Here is a 14,709-nt window from a genome sequence, read left to right on the forward strand (position 1 = left end):
TACATTTTCGACGGCATACACTCATGTCGCCGGGTACTCATGTTTACGTTGTCAGGTTTATGATTATCCAACAATGTTCTTTTCCGGCCTCCTAAGCATGGCATGCTCCTAAGTGGCAACATCTTACTTTGACTTTTCTAGAAAAAAATGATTAAATTTTACATTGTTTGACTTCTCAATAAATTATACGTCCTATTTGTAGGAATAGGTTTGTAGTACTCACCGCGATCCATATTAGTTGATGGATCCATATTAGTTGATGCTAAAATAGATGTATCTACAACTAAAATATATCTAGATATATCTATATTATCGTCAAGTAATACGAATCGTAGGAAGTAGTAGAAAATTATAGACAATATAAATTATTGAGCTATCAAAACTAAACTTTAGAAGGGATATGAGTGCAAAATAGACTAATTAAAACGTCAAAGGATGTTTGGGGGCACAATTCGTGCTAGCAGATTGTAACCTTATTCCTCGAATCACGATTCATGAGTAATAAATATCCCATTCTAGCTTCTCTTTGGGAAAAAATTACAACTTATTTTTTGTAGAATTCAGCACTTTATTTTTTAAACAGAAGGCCGTAGCCCTACATTAAATTAATAAGGCCATTGCCAGCAAGTTGTTACATGGTGCTGAAGAACAACTAACAGGAGACGAAAAACAACAAGCATACAAGAATGAAAAGAAACACAGCTTGAGCTTCGTGTCCGTTGTCCGGCCTTGCGATCCGTTCTGAAGAGGCCCCGAAGCTGGTGAAGAGGACCGCCATTGAGAGCTCGCGTCCTAGTCAACCCCCAGAGGCCAAGCACACACCCAAGCACCATCCGCTTCAACTCCGCAGAAAGCTCTCTGCTTTCTCGCCCCGTATCGAAAGGCGCCGGACCTGTCAGAGGTAGACCGCTCTCCCTGAGCACGCATGAATATCGGAGGTCACTCCGGGGAGGAGAACTCCAAGCACTTGCCTCGCCGCGCCGCCACCCACGCACATCACCGCCACCCGCAGCCCACACCACAACACACTAGACCAAGCTACCAGGAGCACGCACAGACAATGCCTACCAACCGCCGCCGAGCTCGTCCACCCATATCCGCTATCTCCGACCAGCGCCTCCATCGAGGGAACGACGCCAGAGCACCGCCGCCGACCAACCTCACCAAACCGCCGGAGGAAGTCCGGGGCTAGGGAGATGGGAGAAGCACCAAAGGAGGAAGAACACATGTCCAGATCTGATGCCGGAGGCCCGACAGGGCGACCTCCGCACCAGGCCTGCGCCCACCGCCCCTTCGCCATCCACACGGCCAAAGAACGTAGATTGCAGCACCAGCGCCGCCACCCGCCGCCAGGTCTGCGACGCCCCATCCCGCGCCCAAGGCCGCCGCCCTGCATCCATGGATTCCACCCGGTTCGTGGCGCACAGCCCGGACACTAGCCACCACTCCCAGGCGCCAATGTGGCCAGGCCGGAGAGGGGAGAGACGGGAGGAGGGCCAACACCGAGTCCCCGAGCGAAGGCCATCCGCCCCCACCCGGCCGCCTTCCTCCCTGCAGTCATGCGTGGGGCCTGAGAAAAGCTCCCCGCCGCCCCCATCACCTGCGCCGCACGGCCTTGCCGGCGGCCGCCTCTAGGGGCGACGAGAAGGGGAGGGAGGTTGAGGGGAGGTGGCGGCGGCGCCCGATTCAGGTCCCCCCGTCGCCTGGAGGGGCGACGCGAGGGAGAGAGGAGGGGCCCGGGTCGCGCTCAAGAATAAAGACTTGAGCACTTTATCGATTATAACCAATAACATTACAAAGTTCAAATCGATTACAATCCAGAAGAGAATTGCGGAAAAAGGAACTACCAAAGTGTTCAACTCGACGAGCTAAACATGTGCTGAATTATTAAGCAAACGACTAATATGACGAACAATCATTGAAGACATAGTTGCACCACAAAGAGAGGCAGTCCGAGGCCAAGATGACTTTGTTCAAACCTTCATCACGAGCAAGGCTGTACAGCTGTGAAACGATCGACCAACACGCTTAAAATCTAAACGGGACCTGATACACTAAAATTTGAAACGTAAGGCTAAGGTTCAATGGCCCGAGACTTCGCCGGCCTTGGGCGCCAACTGCACCGAAGCTTCCTCGCCGAGCCTTACCACCCTGCCGGCGGCTCCACGGGACTTCCCGGCCGAAGCTCCCGTCGTCGGGACTCGTCGATGGCCGTGCTCCGCGAGGTGCCTGTCGTCGGCCATCCTGTACCGGATGCCGCACGCGTTGCACAGCGTGCCCGGCCCGTCCGGCCCGGTCCGCCACTGCGGCGTCTCCTTCGTGTGGCATACCCCGCACGCGTCCCATAGCCCGTCGTCGGCACTTTTGTCTCCGCCGTGGTCGTGGTAGGCTGCTGGCGCCATGAGAGCGGACGGGAGAGCTACCGACCAGGATCGATTTTGGACGGCAACCGGTATGCTGCGCTGTTCCGTCTGAATCCAAGACGTGGAGGCCACCGACTCGACGAGCGTCGGCGCATCGCACAGCGGTGAGGTGTCGACGCAGAGCGCTCCAATGGAAGTGTCGTGGAGGGCGGGCACGGGATTCATAGCCTTCTTGATCGCGTCGTCGGGCTAGCACCACACCGCAAAGCCGAGGGGCACGTCGTGAAGAGGTGCGATCGGTTTTGGCAAGTGATAAACCCTAACTAATTGGTTACTTTAATCGCGACTGAATATGATCTACTCCAAGGATTTTATTGCCCTCTAGGATCAGCCACGGCAGGGAGACGTGTGCGATGCTATCTATGGAGTTTCGGCAACAACAACAAAAATTGAGCAAGGGGTAGACCCCCGATTTTTCCCCTCCAATTCTTATTACTTGATGCTAATATAGATGTATCTGGACACATTTTAGTTGTTGATACATTTATTTTAGCATCAATTAATATGGGTGAGAGGGAGTATTAAAGAAAACCATCATAGTAGCTACATAGAGTAGTAAACGAAAAAATCGTGACCAACAAGTGCAGAATAACTCGTATAAGAGATCATGCCAAAAAGTTGTAAACATGGTTGTCTTGAAGAATTATGAACACTCTCGTGAGGAGCATTTCAGTTTATTTGCAAAGTTGATCATGGTGGTATTTTACCCGTCATAACATTGCTAATACAGACGTTTAATCAACTCATAGCTAAAATCTAATATTTCTCTCCTGGTAGATCATTTAAAGGCCAGATGAGTCTTCCATGATATGAAAGTATGGCAAGACACGCGTAAAGCAATGTCTTATTTTATTTAATCACTCTTAGCATGAATCTCATCACCGCAAAACAGGGTTCTATGGAACAACCCCTTCGTAAAGTAATATCTCATTTTATTTAATCGTTCTTAGCATGAATCGCATCATCGAAAAAACAAGCTTCTGTTGAACAACTCACTTTAAAGCGATATCTCACTTTATTTAATCGTTCTTAGCCTAAATCTCATTTTATTTAATCGTTCTTAGCATAAATGTCATCATCGATGAAGCCAACACGAGTGTTTCAATGCTCTCATGAGGTGCAGTACAACCTCAATTATTACATGAGAAAATTAAAATGACGCCACCTCTTGATATAGAAGTGTCAACAACCTCCCCAAGTTGAGGTTGTTGCCAACCTGCTATGTCCGTCATTGTGGTGGTGGTTAGTTCGCGGAGTTAAATGCTTGACTCCGCTAGTCGAAGTGCTGCGAAAAGTTCAACGTGGTGTCGCAGAGGGAGTCAGTGAGGTTTCTCAGGTTGTCGATGGAGCCTCCAAGCGAGTAGATGTTGTTGTACGTGGCATAGGGCTGCGGTGGTGGCACCTCTTGTTCAGGCAAACATTCTTCTTCTTGCACTTCTTCTTCTTCGATTTCTTTAAGGAACGGTTCCTCTTGTTCTTCTTGCTAAACATAATGAAGTCCACCATCCCTCAAGGGAGAACATGTTGTTAGGAAACGGAACGGGCAACAAGTGCTCCCTCTGGGAATATGAACAAAGAATGAACCTCAATTTCTATGAAGCATGGCAACAACTCGAAGGGTAGTGTAAGAAACACGTCTCTCACTTTTGAAGTCCAGTTACATTGATAGCAAGGGAGGTGACGAGAACGGTTGCAATAAATCCGCATGTGAAGTCCCCGCGGGCCTTATTAGCTTGGTGTTCCAAGTGGAAAACAGGAATGGTTCCCATGTCTACTCACCACGTGCATGCAAGGTGTTCGCAATGACATAGTACAAATAGCGAATGGAAGACTTGCAATGTGACTTCCCTTAGGGCTATTCTCAAATATGATCATTTTCTGAAGAGAAAAAAATAGGTGAGACGGATTCAAACATTGATTTTGCGATGTGGCCGTCTCCATTGATGAATCTAAAGTGACCATACCACTCTCCAAGAGTTATGTCATACTTACGGTTCATCGGCTGGAAGATGTGTAGGGATTCGTTGCATAGAAAACAAAAAATTTCCTACCGCGAGAATGCAATCCAAGCCAAGATGCAATCTAGAAGACGGGAGCAACGAGGGGATGATCGAGACTCACCCTTGAAGATTTCCAAAGCCTACAAGAGTAGGCTCTTGTTGCTGCGGTAGACGATCACTTGCCGCTTGCAAAAGCGCGTAGAAGATCTTGATCACGGTGCCACAATCGGGCAGCACCTCCGTACTCGGTCACACGTTCGGTGTTGATGAAGACGACGTCCTTCTCCCTGTTCCAGCGGGCAGCGGAAGTAGTAGCTCCTCCTTGAATCCGGCAGCACGACGGCGTGGTGGCGGTGGCGATGGAGATCTCCGGCGGAGCTTCGCTAAGCGTGCGGGAAAGGTGGAGGAGAGAGGGGGCGGCTAGGGTTTGGGAGAGGGGGTGGCCGGCCTCCTTGGGTGCGGCCAAGGTGGTGTGGTTGTGGTGGCCGGCCCCCTCCCCTTGGCCCCTCATTATATAGGTGGAACCCCCAAGTGTTGGACTACAAGTCTTCGAATAAGACCCCAACCCAAAACCTTCCATGTTGTAGGGAAACCTACCCAAGGTGGGACTCCCACCTCAAGTGGGATTCCCACCTTCCATGAGGGGGGTGGCCGGCCCCCTTGGTGGAGTCCACCTTGGACTCCCCCCTCTAGGGTTGGCCAGCCATGGGGAGGTGGAGTCCCTCCGGGACTCCTCCTTCCTTAGTGATTTCTTCCGGACTTTTCTAGAACCTTCTAGAACCTTCCATAAAATCACCGGATCATTTTCAAACCTATAAAATGACTTCCTATATATGAATCTTATTCTCCGGACCATTTCGGAACTCCTCGTGATGTCCGGGATCTCATCCGAGACTTCGAACAATACTTCGAACTCCATTCCATATTCAAGTTCTACTATTACAACATCAAACCTTAAGTGTGTCACCCTACGGTTCGCGAACTATGTGGACATGGGTGAGAACTCTCTCCGACCAATAACCAATAGCGGGATCTGGAGATCCATAATGGATCCCACATATTCAACGATGACTTAGTGATCGAATGAACCATTCACATACGATACCAATTCCCTTTGTCACGCGATATTTTACTTGTCCGAGGTTTGATCATCGGTATCACTCTATACCTTGTTCAACCTCGTCTCCCGACAAGTACTCTTTACTCGTACTCGTGGTATGTGGTCTCTTATGAACTTATTCATATGCTTGCAAGACATTAGACGACATTCCACCGAGAGGGTCCAGAGTATATCTATCCGTCATCGGGATGGACAAATCCCACTGTTGATCCATATGCCTCAACTCATACTTTCTGGATACTTAATCCCACCTTTATAACCACCCATTTAAGCAGTGGCGTTTGATGCAATCAAAGTACCTTTCCGGTATAAGTGATTTACATGATCTCATGGTCATAAGGACTAGGTAATTATGTATCGAAAGCTTATAGCAAATAACTTAATGACGTGATCTTATGCTACGCTTAATTGGGTGTGTCCATTACATCATTCATATAATGATATAACCTTGTTATTAATAACATCCAATGTTCATGATTATGAAACAAATCATCTATTAATCAACAAGCTAGTTAAGAGGCATACTAGGGACTCATTGTTGTTTACATATCACACATGTATCAATGTTTCGGTTAATACAATTATAGCATGGTATATAAACATTTATCATAAACATAAAGATATATAATAACCACTTTTATTATTGCCTCTTTGGCATATCTCCAACAATCTCCCACTTGCACTAGAGTCAATAATCTAGATTACATTGTAAGGTACCTAACACCCATGGCATTCCGGTGTTGGTCATGCTTTGCCCTAGGGAGAGCTTTAGTCAACGGATCCGCTACATTCAGATCGGTGTGTACTTTGCAAATCTTTACTTCTCCATCTTCGATGTACTCGCGAATCGAGTGGTAACGCAGCTTGATATGCTTCAGCCTCTTGTGTGACCTTGGTTCTTGTGCATTGGCGATGGCACCCATGTTGTCACAGTAGATGACTAGTGGGTCCAATGCACTAGGAACCACACCGAGCTCTACAATGAACCTCTTCATCCATACCGCTTCTGATGAAGCCTCCGAAGCCGCTATGTACTCGATTCTCGTTGAAGACTTCGCCACCGTGCACCGCTTCGAGCTTGCCCAGCCTTATCGCAGGACCATTCAATATAAACACGTACCCGGACCGTGACTTAGAGTCATCGGGATCGGTGTTCCAACTTGCATCGGTGTAACCGGTTACAACGAGCTCTTGGTCACCTCCATAACAAAGAAACATATCCTTAGTTCTTTTCAAGTACTTCAGGATATTCTTGACCGCTGTCCGAGTGTTCCATCCCCGGATCACTTTGATATCTCGCTAGTCAAACTAACATCATGTGCTATATCCGGTCTAGTACATAGCATGGCATGCATGATAGAGCCTCATCGCCGAGGCATAGGGGATCCGACTCATCCTTTCTCTTTCTTCCGCCGTAGCCGGTCCTTGAGTCTTACTCAAGACCTTGCCTGGTAACATAGGTAAGAATCCTTTCTTACTTTCGTCCATTCTAAACTTCTTTAGAATCTTGTCCAGGTATGTACTCTGTGATAGCCCTATTAGGCGTCTTGTCTATCTCTATAAATCTTGATGCCTAATATATACGATGCTTCACCAAGGTCTTTCATTGAAAAACTATTATTCAAATAACCTTTTACACTGCTTAATAGTTCTGTATCATTCCCAATCAATAATATGTCATCTACATATAATATCAGGAATGCTACTGCAGCTCCCACTCACTTTCTTGTAAATACAGGCCTCTCCATGACACTGTATAAACCCGAATTCTTTGATCACCTTATCAAAGCGTCGGTTCCAACTTCTTGATGCTTGCTTCAGTCCATAAATTGAACGCTGAAGTTTGCATACTTTGTCAGAATTTTTAGGACCGACAAAACCTTTGGGTTGTACCACATACAACTCTTCCTCAATGTCTCCATTAAGGAACGCCGTTTTGACATCCATCTGCCAAATCTCATAATCGAAAAATGCAGCTATTGCTAACAAAATCCTTACAGATTTTAGCTTCGCTACAGGTGAGAAAGTCTCATCGTAGTCAACACCTTGAATTTGTCGGAAACCCTTTGCGACAAGTCGAGCTTTATAGACAGTAATATTACCATCAGCATCTGTTTTTCTCTTGAAAATCCATTTATTCTCGACAGCCTTGCGGCTATCAGGTAAGTCTACCAAAGTCCACACTTTGTTATCATACATGGATCCCATTTTGGATTTCATGGCTTCTTGCCATTTGTTGGAATCTGGGCTCATCATCGCTTCTTCATACGTCGCCAGGGTCTTCATCATTGTTATCCACAATCATGACATTTAGACAAGGATCATACCAATCAGGAGTGGCACGTTCCCTTGTCGATCTGCGAGGTTCAGTAGCTTCCTCGTTCGAAGTTTCATGATCATTATCATTTGCTTCCTCTGTTGCCGGTGTAGGCGGCACAGGAACAACTTCCGGCACTGCGCTACTCTGATCAACGAGTAAAGATTCATCAATCTCATCGAGTTCTACTTTTCTTCTAGTCACTTCTTTAGTGAGAAATTCTTTCTCAAGAAAGGTTCCGTTCTTAGCAACAAAGATTTTGCCTTCGGATCTGTGATAGAAAGTGTACCCTATAGTTTCCTTAGGGTATCCTATGAAGACGCATTTCTCCGCTTTGTGTTCTAGCTTGTCCGGTTGTAACTTCTTTACATAGGCTTCGCAACCCCAAACTTTAAGGAACGACAGCTTAGGTTTCTTATTAAACCATAATTCATACGGTGTCGTTTCTACGGATTTTGATGGTGCTCTATTTAAAGTGAATGCGGCTGTCTCTAATGCATAACTCCAAAATGATAGCAGCAAATCAGTAAGAGACATCATAGAATGAACCATATCTAAGAGAGTTCGATTACGATGTTCGGACACACCGTTTCGTTGAGGTGTTCCCGGCGGTGTCAATTGTGAAAGTATTCCGTATTTCTTTAAATGCATGCCAAACTCATAACTCAGATATTCACCTCCGCGATCAGATCGTAGAAATTTAATCTTCTTGTTACGTTGATTTTCTACTTCACTTTGGAATTCCTTAAACTTCTCGAAAGTTTCGGATTTATGTTTCATGAAATAGATATACCCATATCTACTCAGATCATCTGTGGAGGTTAGAACATAACGATAACCATCGCGCGATGCTACACTCATTGGTCAGCACACATCGGTATGTATGATTTCCAATAAGTCAGTAGCTCGCTCCATAATACCAGAAAATGGAGTCTTAGTCATTTTTCCCATCAGACATCCTTCGCATCTATCAAGTGACTCAAAGTTAAGTGATTCAAGTAATCCATCGGTATGGAGTTTCTTCATGCGTTTCACTCCAATATGACCAATACGACAGTGCCACATATAAGTAGAATTATCATTCAATTTAATTCGCTTAGCATCAATGTTATGTATATGTGTATCACTACTATCGAGATCTAACAGAAATAAGCCATTCTTTTCAGGTGCTCGACCATAAAAAGATATTATTCATAAAAATAGAACAACCATTATTCTCAGACTTGAATGAATAACCGTCTTGCATTAAACAAGATCCAGATATAATGTTCATGCTCAACGCGGGTACAAAATAACAATTATTTAGGCTTAAAACTAATCCCGAAGGTAGATGTAGAGGAAGTGTGCCGACAGCGATCACATCGACTTTGGATCCATTTCCAACGCGCATCGTTACTTCATCCTTCAGTAGTCTTCGTTTATTCTTTATTTCCCGTTTCGAGTTACAAATATGAGCAACCGAACCAGTATCAAATACCCAGGTACTAGTACGAGAACCAGTGAGATAAACATCTATAACATGTATATCAGATATACCTTCTTTCTTCTTCTTGACAAGGCCGCTCTTCGGATCAGCCAGATACTTGGAGCAATTACGCTTCCAGTGTCCCTTCTCCTTGCAGTAATAGCACTCAACATCAGGCTTAGGGCCGTTCTTAGGTTTCATAGGAGGCGTGGCAGCTTTCTTGCCACCCTTCTTGAATTTCCCCTTAGACTTGCCATGTTTCTTGAAACTGGTGGTCTTGTTGACCATCAACACTTGGTGCTCTTTCTTGATCTCAATCTCAGCAGCTTTTAGCATGCCAAAGAGTTCAGGTAACTCTTTGTTCATGTTCTGCATATTGTAGTTCATCACAAAGTTCTTGTAACTAGGTGGCAGTGATTGAAGGACACGATTAATCCCCAGTCTGTTAGGAATCACTATTCCCAAGTCACTGAGTTTCTTCGCATGCCCGGTCATAACGAGCATGTGCTCACTAACGGAGTTGCCTTCTTCCATCATGCAGCTAAAGAAGTGTTTCGATGCTTCATAGCATTCCATGGCCGCACGAGTTTCAAATATAGCTTTCAACTCATTGACCAACTCATGAGGATCGTGGTGCTCAAAACGTTTTTGAAGATCGGATTACAGACTGCACAGGATGGCACACTGAACTTGAGAGTACCGAGTTTTCCGAGTCGCGTAAACATTCTTTACTTCATCGGTTTCAGTTTCTGCAGGAGGGTCACCTAGCGGTGCATCAAGCACATATTGCAGGTTTCCACCAGCGAGAAAGATCCTCACATGACGGAACCAGTCGGTGAAGTTGCTACCATTGCTCTTAAGCTTTTCTTTCTCTAGGAACTGGTTAAAATTGATTGGGGACGCCATATCTACAACATATATTTGCAATAGTTTAGACTAAGTTTATGACAAATTGAGTTCAAATTTAAATTCAATATAATTAAAAACTAGGTGAACTCCCACTCAAAACAATATCCCTCGAATTGTCTTAGTGATCACACGAACCAAATCCACCACACCTAAGTCTGATCATCACGAGACAAGATGTAATTTCAATGGCGAACATTCAAAGTGTTCATCATATCAATCATATGATTCATGCTCTACCTTTCGGTATCACGTGTTCCGAGACCATGTATGTACATGCTAGGCTCGTCAAGGCCACCTTAGTATCCGCATGTGCAAAACTGGCTTGCACCCGTTGTATGCACTTGTTGATTCTATCACACCCGATCATCACGAGATGCTTTGAAACGACAAGTCTTGGCAACAGTGCTACTAAGGATGAACACTTTATTATCTTGATATTTTAGTGAGAGGGATCATCTTATAATGCTACCGTCGCGATCTAAGCAAAATAAGATGCATAAAAGGATTAACATCACATGCAGTTCATACGTGATATGATATGGCCCTTTTGTCTTTGCGCCTTTGATCTTCATCTCCAAAGCAAGAACATGATCTCCATCATCTTCGGACATGATCTCCATCATCGTCGGTGTAGCGTCAAGGTCCATGGCGCCGTCTTCATGGTTGTTCAACTCATGTAGCAACTATTACAACTACTTTGAAATACTACTCAACATGAAATTTAAAGACAACCATAAGGCTCTTGCCGGTTGCCACAATACAATAATGATCATCTCATACATATTCATCATCACATTATGGCCATATCACATCACCAAACACTGCAAAAACAAGTTAGACGTCTCTAATTTGGTTTGCATATTTTACGTGGTTTAGGGTTTTCGAGAGAGATCTAATCTACCTACGAACATGAACCACAACGGTGATACTAGTGTTGTCAATAGAAGAGTAAATTGAATCTTCACTATAGTAGGAGAGACGAGACACCCGCAAAGCCTCTTATGCAATACAAGTTGCATGTCGAACGAGGAACAAGTCTCATGAACGCGGTCATGTAAAGTTAGTCCGAGCCGCTTCATCCCACTATGCCACAAAGATGCAAAGTACTCAAACTAAAGACAACAAAAGCATCAACGCCCACAAAAACATTGTGTTCTACTCGTGCAACCATCTATGCATAGACACGACTCTGATACCACTGTAGGGATTCGTTGCATCGAAAACAAAAAAATTCCTACCGCGAGAACGCAATCCAAGCCAAGATGCAATCTAGAAGACGGGAGCAACGAGGGGATGATCGAGACTCACCCTTGAAGATTTCCAAAGCCTACAAGAGTAGGCTCTTGTTGCTGCGGTAGACGATCACTTGCCGCTTGCAAAAGCGCGTAGAAGATCTTGATCACGGTGCCACAATCGGGCAGCACCTCCGTACTCGGTCACACGTTCGGTGTTGATGAAGACGATGTCCTTCTCCCCGTTCCAGCGGGCAGCGGAAGTAGTAGCTCTAGCTCCTCCTTGAATCCGGCAGCACGACGGCGTGGTGGCGGTGGTGATGGAGATCTCCGGCGGAGCTTCGCTAAGCGTGCGGGAGAGAGGGGGCGGCTAGGGTTTGGGAGAGGGGGTGGCCGGCCTCCTTGGGTGCGGCCAAGGTGGTGTGGTTGTGGTGGCCGGCCCCCTCCCCTTGGCCCTTCATTATATAGGTGGAAGCCCCAAGTGTTGGACTACAACCAGGGGGAGAGGGGTAGACATAGTGAGGGATACAGAAGAAAATGGAAGGAGGAAGGGGGAGGGAGGAGTGAATGAGTGGGGAGCCCAAGAAAGAGGAATTCAAGTTGGGCAGGAGAAGGGCGAGAGGCCAACATGAGAGAGAGAGAGAGAGAGAGAGAGAGAGAGAGAGAGAGAGAGAGAGAGAGAGAGAGAGAGAGGGAGGGAGGGAGGGAGGGAGGGAGGGAGGGAGGGAGGGAGGGAGGGAGGGAGATTTGCTAGTTACTGAAACTACCCCTTGTGGTAAGAGTGAGTAGCAAAAGTATCACTACTACTGACCAGATCGGGGGAGGGGAGGTTATGATGGCACTTGACTAGGAAAGGAGAGGATGCCTCGATGGCATGGCAGAAGTGGCGGGAGGTTGGTGACATTGGGTTCGAATCGTGTTGTCTTGCATATGCGTGGAAGGGTGCAACAAAAGTATCTTTTTTGGTCTAAAAGATCTAAATGGACATGCGCTAACCTATTAGCCAACTATAGAGATGGCCGTTATAGCCCACCAATGATCTATCACTCATTATTAATGGGATACGGATGTGGTCCGCCAGTGGTGGTGTGGCCTCACTAAAGGGCAACCACGGCCATCCCTAAGTGTTGTGTGTTTGTCAATAGTATAACAACCAAATGATTTCTTTTTCTCACGCTGCTTAGGGTTGCTAACAAGACGATGTTGAGCTACCGTTGTTCGTTGATGGGCAGCGGTTAGCCAGTTAGCAGTGTGTTGCACCGTTGTGGGGCTCACGTAGACCCGTTAGTGCAGACCGATTACGAGAGATAAGTTTTTTTTTCTTTTGTGCTAGTGTGTCACCATATCTATGGTGATGATAGCTAGTCGTGTTCATTTTCAACTTGTAATCTCCACAAATAAGTGTACAATACTTTTAGTTGAGTTTGACCGAGTCCATAGACAAGATAGCAATATTTATTATAACACCAAACTAATAATATCATTAGATACGAATCCCCTCCCTGGCAATCGAGCGCTCGAGCAATCACTTTCTGTGGCGCGGAAGCGCTCGCGCAGCGAGTCAATTCCCTTTTTATCACCTAGTGTTTAATTACGTTCACATGTGTTCACACTAACAGTTTGTATTACTACTTTGCAAGTTGCATGCAGTAAAGAGCATTCACACTGCATGCATGCACATACACAGATCATCTCATTGATTTGCATTTAATGAGCTAACTTTTCAGCATGCTTTCGTAAGTTGTTGCATGCATACACATAGCATCTCACTTTTTTTCTTCAGCACGAGGCAGATTCTCAATTCTTTTTTTGCAATTCCCTTTTGGTTTTTTTTTCGTACGGTAATTCATGTTTAAGGGGATCCTTTTGCAATTCCCTTTTTCGGGCCAGTGGTTTTTAAGGGGGGGGAATAACGGGTGGGAAGATCCACTTGCAACTCAAATGAACTACCACTTGCTACTCAAATTAAGTATTATTTTTAAGCTGTAAGCTAACAAAAGTTGCTAAAATATTCTAAATGAAATTTACTTTTTTAGGGTTGCTGGGTATTTATATTTACCGTTGATAAATAACGGGGCACCGGGTTGATAACTTGTAAACAAAAAAAGAGTCGCTACATATTTTAAATTAAATAAAAAAAATTAGGGTTGATATTTATTTATATTTACCATTGATAAATAGCGGATCACCGGGTTGATAGCTTGTAAACTAAAAGAGAGTCGCTAAAATATTCTAAATGAAATACTTTTTAGCGTTATTATTTATTTATATTTATAGTTGATAAATAACGAGGCACAAGGTTGATAGCTTGTAAAATAAAAAAATGTTCGCTAAAATATTTCTAAATGAAATACTTTTTAGGGTTGGTAGTTATTTATAATTACCATTGATAAATAACTAGGCTCCGGGTTGATAACTTGTAAACTAAAAAGAGTCGCCAAAATATTTGAAATAAATTTAGATTTCTAGGGTTGGTAGTTATTCATATTTACTATTGATAAATATCAGGACACCGGGTTGATAGCTTCTAAACTAAAAAAGATTCGCTAAAATGTTTAAAATAAAATTAACTTTGGGGTTGATAATTTTATACATTTACCGTTGATCACTCAAGTACGGAGGGGTTGATTATTCCAAACAGAGAGGGTTGATAACTTTTAGTCCGAAAAAAAGTTGCTCGAAACATATCAACATGGGTGCTAGTTTTGAAGATCTCGTCGAGACGGATTTATTGGTGAAAGCGAATCTTAATTTGGAGTTGTCGTTTGAAAGTTAAAACGTTTTGAATTTTCAAATTTGGAAAAGATTCCGCTGACATCAGCAGATTCGTCTATTTGTGCATGCATGCAGAACTTTTTCTCAATACCCTGCACCAGGTTGATAATTTTATACATTTACCGTTGATCACTCAAGTACGGAGGGGTTGTTTATTCAAATAGAGAGGGTTGATAACTTTTAGTCCGAAAAAAGTTGCTCGAAACATATTAACATGGGTGCTAGTTTTGAAGATCTCGTCGAGACGGATTTATTGGTGAAAGCGGGTCTTAATTTGGAGTTGTCGTTTGAAAGTTAAAACATTTTGAATTTTGAAATTTGGAAAAGATTCCGCTGACATCAGCAGATTCGTCTATTTGTGCATGCATGCAGAACTTTCCCTCAATACCCTGCACCAGGTTGATAATTTTATACCTTTGTCGTTGATCACTCAAGTACGGAGGGGTTGATTATTCAAATAGAGAGGGT

This window comes from Lolium rigidum, chromosome 7, assembly GCF_022539505.1.
Source record: "Lolium rigidum isolate FL_2022 chromosome 7, APGP_CSIRO_Lrig_0.1, whole genome shotgun sequence".
NCBI lineage: Eukaryota > Viridiplantae > Streptophyta > Magnoliopsida > Poales > Poaceae > Lolium > Lolium rigidum.